At 35.6% G+C, this 7,154-nt stretch overlaps 1 pseudogene; it reads right to left on the bottom strand.

Annotated features, from left to right (window-relative positions):
- Positions 1 to 1,988: 1,988 nt before the first annotated feature.
- Positions 1,989 to 5,329, bottom strand: LOC118755345 (annotated as a pseudogene).
- Positions 5,330 to 7,154: the final 1,825 nt, after the last annotated feature.

Genomic DNA, 7,154 nt, shown 5'->3' with positions numbered 1-7,154 from the left:
TTTATGTTTATGTTTATGTTTATGTTTATGTTTATGTTTATGTTTATGTTTATGTTTATGTTTATGTGTATGTTTATGTTTATGATTGTGTTTAAGTTCATGTTTATGTTTATGTTTATGCTTATGTTTGTGTTTTTTTCATATTTATGTTTATCCTTATCCCTATCCTGATGCTTATCTTTAACCATATAATTCTCCTTATATGTAATTACTAGCAACCCGCCCCGGCTTCGCACGGAAATAAAATATAAGGCCTATGTCACTCACTGAAAAAAATGATTAAAATCGATCCCGTAGTTTTGATTTATTCATTACTGCCCGTGGCCCGAACGCGTTATATTTGGAGTAAAATAATTCCCCTTTCTTTATACCATGAAGATTTCCTGCTATCTTTGGAATATCTAAATTCATACCCTACATTTTAACATATTTACTTTTTGAATTTTTAAATATTTATTTTATTTTTACAACAACAATTAATATATTACAGAATGTCTTTATATACAACGTTCACAGCTTTCTTGTCATTAGACAATACAAACATGTTTTCTCTTGAGGTTACTCTTGAAAGAGCGACATACAGTTGGCCATGTGAAAAACAGTCAACGCTCAAATCTAAGCCAGGCGTTCACTGTACTTCGACCTATGTCCGAACGACGACGTCTTCCAGACATGACTTTATAATTTCAGTACAAAATTTACTCAGTTCTATATGTATGATTAACTATGTAAAAAATATGTAAATACTTACCATTTAGAAACAAAAGATAATTACAGTTGTAATATCTTCAAAAATTAATTAATTAGATAAGGATAAATGCGGTATTGACTAAAATCGCTTCGAAAATAAGCTATTAGTTGTCGTAAAAAGTAAATGACAAAAAATGTTATTGTGGGTGTAGTCGTTGGAATCGATAGCAAATTTAACGCGCTCCGAATCAATAAAAACTATTCAAAAACTGTATTTTAATTATGTGCGATTTATTAATATAGAACGTGAACAGAGCGGTTTATTTCGCTGAAAAAACACTCACAACTAAAAATTTTTCAAATTTGGGTTTTCTGTATAAAAACCCTCAATGCAATGGAATTCAGTACGGCAATAAAGACATGAATTGAAAATACATACATACATATATACATACGTCCGAAATTTAATTATGCGAGAGATTCGTACATATGTACTTACATACATACGTACCGAGTTCTTTCACCATACGATCTAATTCAACATGAATGAGGTGGGGTGAGATTCCCGCATAACTTCTAATGTTTCATTCGGTTGACAGCGAACAAACACACAAACAGCTTTTTTTGGAAAAAGTGCTGCTTTTGTTTAAACAATTTTGGTTAAATAAGATATGAATCAACTATTTTTTTTGATGCAGAATGAAAGTAAATATTTCAAAGTTTAACTTCAAGTAAGTTTCATTTTAATCGGTGGATTCTTTTATGATTTATGGCTGTGTAAACAAAAAATGTATGGGTTTTTACCATATTTTGTCCGATTGCCACGCCCCCTTTATATATTTCTTCACATTATAATGACATAAACCTTCCTCTTCAACCAATCTATCTATTAAAAAAAACCGCATCAAAATCCATTGCTTAGTTTTCAAGATTTAAGCATTTAAGGGGACATAGGGACAAAAAAAGTGACTTTGTTTTATAATATGTAGTGATCTTTATCCGTATACTTATTTTTGTCCTTATCTTTACCCATATAATTGTCCAATACATATGTAATTATCTTTATCCTTATATTTATCCATATAATTATCCTTATTCTAATTCTCATCCTTATTCCTATCCTTTTACCTAAACTTATGCTTTTATCCTTTTCAGTATCCTTATGCTTAGCTTTATTCTTTTTCGTAATTTCATCCTTATCCTCATTCTAATCCTTAGCCCTTATCCTTATCCCTTTCCCTTGACGTAAAATCACTAAATTAAATTTATTTATATGTATAAAGAAACGCAATACTCACCACAAACAAACCAAGCAACATCGCTACACTTCTCGACAGACGCGTGTTATTTGGTATAGATATGATGCAGTAATCACGATCCGGATGTGCGGTAAAAGCTGTCGCAATGAAACGTGAAGCAAAGCGGGTGTCTGTAGTTTCCCTAATGCCCAGCAATTTTATAGCGAACACATTGGAATGCATATCGAATGGGAAATCTCCATCTTCGTATGAACTATGCAACTCTGGTACATTGTAGGGAATGCGCAAACGTTTGCGAAAAGATGTTTGATAGTGCTCATGACTCCTTAAATCTAAATATGAATGTATGTATATATTTATGTATGTTGAACAAATTTTACGCACATGAATCCAATAATTGCATTTTGCGTAAGTACTCCTCTCGCAGATAAAAGTTTTTGTCGCTACCGTCGGCGTAGTTGAAACTGACACGCTCCTTTCGCCGGGCTGAGGATATGACATTTTGATCTCCCGACGAAGGACGCGTTGAATGCTTGAGTACTTCACTTGTACTTTTTTTTTGTGTGAGATCAGAAAGTTATTTATAAAGTTTTACATTTTACATAAATGGAATTCTGTTGTTTTCCAAACCTTTCTTACCTTTGCTTTCCCTCATCAGAATGGTCAATTAATTTATTCAAATCCTGTTCATAAATTTTCCCGATTGCTTCCGATGTGAAAAGTTTATAGTACGGCTTCTTCTCGATGCCACTAATGCAGATAAAAGGTATGTCTTATTTGCGTGCATATGTACATTTGTAAGTACGTCAACTCGATACTTACGAAACAATAATTTGTTTCTCCATATGTGGTTTATCTGATAAGAATCGTATCATATTACCGAAACCTTCACACTCAAAGTTCTCGATCAGAGTAAGAATATTGACATCGTTATTAAGCCAAATAAAACCGACTGTTTGATGTTGCAACTAAGAAACAAAAAGATAGTTATTTAAAAAGAACAATCCTCTATAAGTTAAGTGCTAATCTTTCAAAGAATGAAATGACTTCCGTTAGAGACTTAACATCGGCTTACGGAAAAATATTGCCTGGTTATCGGATAGTCCTCTTTTGTGGTTATATTTTTATTCATTTAATAACAATAAAATATATCTACCTGGGAATAATAAATCTAAACCAAGAAATCTAATAGTTAGGAAAGTGTGAATACCTAAACCAGTGAAGGCCCTGTGTCAAGAAAAATTACCAGTGTATATTATTTTGTACACAATCTGTGGAACGTAGTGTCCATAGATTTGAAATGTCACTACGACCACACCTTTTCAAAGGCTATCGGTCACCGAGTGGTCTTCTTTATAGAAGTACTTCTCTGTCCCTACTAGCTTCACTGCAGGCAGCGAGCAAGGCACTTGGCTCTTTAAGCATCACCTCCAGCATAATAAAACAGTGCAGGGAAAACTTTATAGCTTTAGCTGACAGGCATGTCGTTGCACTGATCTGGGTGCCGGGCACAACAGAATTCATGGCAACGAGATGGCTGACAAGCTGGCCGGGAATGGGTCGGCTCTGGATATCTCAGAGGCGAAGAAGGTTCTCGTGTCTCTGAGCTATATCAAGGGCCGCAATTCTCAGCACTGGAAAAATGTGGCTAACAGTAGATGGGAAAACCTACATACTTTAGGGTCTGGGCAGTGGGAATCCATGCTGAAAGGACTGAAACACAACACTGCTTGCCGTAGCTGTAATTCACCAAATGCAGAGAAAACGGTGAAGTATCTGCTCTGCGATCGCCAGCACTATGTAGTACTAGGATCAGGCTTCTAGGCAAAACCTGCTTCTGCGGTTAAACAGACATAAGTGATATCAACCCACTGAAGCTTCTTATATCGGCTTCTCTGATAACACCACCTCATATGAATTCGCCTTGACTGCCACTGTTTTATTTTATCAGAAGCGTATGACTTCATTTATTCGTACATACCTCACAGGCGATAAATGTATTATGCTTATCATCTTCATCGATTTCTTTTTGCAGCTCCTCTGCTATGTAAAAATCGCCATATTCTTCACGCAAATCGGGGCGATCCAGATCAATCACTTCTACGATGTCGTCGTTATCTTCGGGTCTGTACAAAGAGATGGGAATTTAATAGTTTTTTTTGTAAGTAAAGTGAACTCTAGTCATATTCTCTAGTCATTAATATTTTTTTTTTGTAAGTAAAGTGAACTCTAGTCATTCTTATATTTGTTGCAAAAAATAAATGATAAAATTTGTGTTACTCACAAAGCTCTTCGATAGCGCATGCGCTCTATAACATTATTGCGATGTATTATGTGTAGCCGCTGCACATTACGACACCGTTGTACGCTGAAATTACGTGGATACAAAACAGTGCTTATACCCTGCAACATATCATAGCAAGGAGTATCTAGAATAATTAAACAAAAATTATATGGTACAAATTGCAATTCTATGATGAAATTCCAACAAGTAATTTGCTCGTAACTTAGGAATACCGTTAATTCTTTCATGACACAATGATCGAAACGGCTAACATAAAAAAAAAAAAAATATTCCGGCGAATTTTTTACGAAATATTTTTTTTACTTAAATTAAAAAAAAATAAAAATATTCCGATGACTTGATAAAAAAAAATATTCCGACGAATTTTTTTCGGAATATTTTTTTTACTTAAATAAAAAAAAAAAAAATATTCCGTCGAATTGATAACATTTCACTTCTTTTGAAATCGGTTAAAAATCTTCCTCACTCACCTTCTGGCCGTAAATCTGCGTTCTCGGGCATTTGAACAATCACAACATATCGAATCTTGAACTCACGATGAAAGAATTCCACTAGTATGCGGTGCAAAAGCGTTGGATTGTATTTGGGGAAAAATATGAAACGCGTAAAGAACATCGTGTCGCCTCTGTTTAGTGCATATTCTTTGGTGGTGCTGTTCAAATTTGTTTTCAAATTCTATATGCATAAGTACAAATGTGTACAATGTTGACAGCGCCACAATACATACCAGAAATGATGTTTAGTCCAGTGCGTCCAGCAATCGGGGGGGCAGCGCGCCTATTAGTGGATAATAGCTGAATTCCGCATAGCCGATAATGGTGACATCTGTTGGCCGCTTGCGCACCATGATACGTTGCGTTGCATATTCCGAAAAGAAATCGGCGGCATGATAGAAACCGCGCGCTGAGGGGCCGAAAAAACGAGTTTCCTTCCATCGCAGCAGTGTCGATATGTAGCCGAAATCACGCTCTATATTTGTTATACCCGTCATTATGTATTGATTTTCTTCCGCTTTGTTATCCATTTGCGCATGGAAATTATTGGATTTGCTATTGTTATTGGATTCCGATTGCATTTTGTTATAGAATTATTAGAAATGTAAATCAGTTTTTGTATATGTTGTGCCTTTTTTATCTAGCACTTTTTTACTTTTGTATGTCTTTATGACTTCTTTTAGAGAAGTCAATGTGAAAAAATGATTGAATGATTGAATTTTAGATCGATTGTTTATCGATGCTGTTTCAAGCGTTTGACTTATACATAGAACACAGTACGACTATGGCGTAATAAACGGGTGAAGTAATAAAACAGCTTTCTTCCACCATGGTCACGACCAAAATATTTAAGGCCCTGTCACATGCAGCTTTCGCGTCGCTTTGACGTTGTTTCATTTTGACAGCAACGCAAGTAGCGCAAGTATTTGCTACAATGAATGCTCTCACAGCGAATGTGTTTAGTTTTTGAATTTGAATTCTACAATTAAAAGACTTTCAAACCGCGCGCTAAACGGTAAGAGTTAACCAGTTACCAAATTTCCCTAAACTCAAAAACTGCAAATCAATTGAAGAGACTTCTGGAGTGATACCAAAAAAATTAAAGAGTGTGCAGGCTGTGTAAGTGTATTTCAACAGGACCTGACCGATGGGCTTTATTCTTTCAGAGAATCTGATGGAACTTATATCGCGGCGTCCAGCATACTTGCAACCTTCTCTTGAAGTCAAATTTTCCGAGTAGCAGGTTAATTCCTGACACAGGCAGTGATATGCAGATGGAAAAGTTTATCTAATCAAGTTTATCGATGAGTTGTTGTAGTTATTAAACCACGTCGAAATTTGTAAAAAATCATCCAACGAAAACCTTATTTTGAAATATGAATTTTTTTTGCCTGCCTGAATCATTGAAGTAAGTCTAATAGGCGGCATACACAGTGCGTCTGACTTGCGAGTCTTCTCTGCCGCCAGAAATTTCCGCCTCACTCCATTCAGTGTTATACCAGCATCCGTTTCAGTTTAGTCTGCAGGTGGCCTTTCAGGCTTCTCCACATATGAAGACACAAAGTGACGGTAAGTGTAGCAGGGCATCAAACTATAACCACTTTTGAAGTTGAAATAAACGAATATTTAGATGAATCACTTGTTCTTCGTAGTGTCAATATATTCCATTATTGGCATTTTTACTTTTGTTTTTTAATTTGAAAAAAGGTTTAAAAAGCATTTAAGAGCGCCACAAACGAGTGTGGCTAGCGAGCAATTCAGGAGGAGAAAATTCAGAATTCGGCTTCGGCTTCGGCTAAAATTCCAGCTTCGGTCGGACACTAATAAATAGGTTAAGGGAGTGTGAGCCGGTTAAAAATATTTCCATTTCCATACCACAAATTTTCTATGTATTGATTTTCTGCCTCAATCCTTAACTTAATCTATGTATTTGTAATCTAGCAAGTTTGTGCACTCAATGCATTAAGCAAATATGATGCATTTGATTGAATGGAAGTTAATGGAGAATATACTTAAGTATGTGAATATATATGTATGTTCATACATACCCAGCAAACAATTGGAGCTCATTTAAGAGTCCGATATGACGGTGTTTCCCTTCATCTGAAGGTCGACTTATGTACTTATATGAGCTTAAATTCATACATCAAATGAGCCTCAATATGAGTCGTATTGGACTCTTATTGGCCTCATATACGGCTCAGTTTAAACTCTTTTAACACAAGTTTTGGCCTCATATGTATCTGAATCATATATTCTGAACGCTCAGAATATGTTTGCGGGGCATACGGGCTTCGCGCATCCAAGGTTGCTTGAGAGGTTTGAAAATCAGCCGCAAGTAATTGAAGCATCTAACCTCCATCCACCACTAATGGGTAGTAATTTTGTGGTTTTTACGGACGATTG

The sequence above is a fragment of the Rhagoletis pomonella genome, unplaced genomic scaffold, assembly GCF_013731165.1.
Source record: "Rhagoletis pomonella isolate Grant_MI unplaced genomic scaffold, Rhpom_1.0 Rhpom_scaffold_06028, whole genome shotgun sequence".
Lineage (NCBI taxonomy): Eukaryota > Metazoa > Arthropoda > Insecta > Diptera > Tephritidae > Rhagoletis > Rhagoletis pomonella.
Note: the sequence above shows the minus strand (reverse complement) of the source record. Positions and strands in the feature narration are given on the sequence as shown.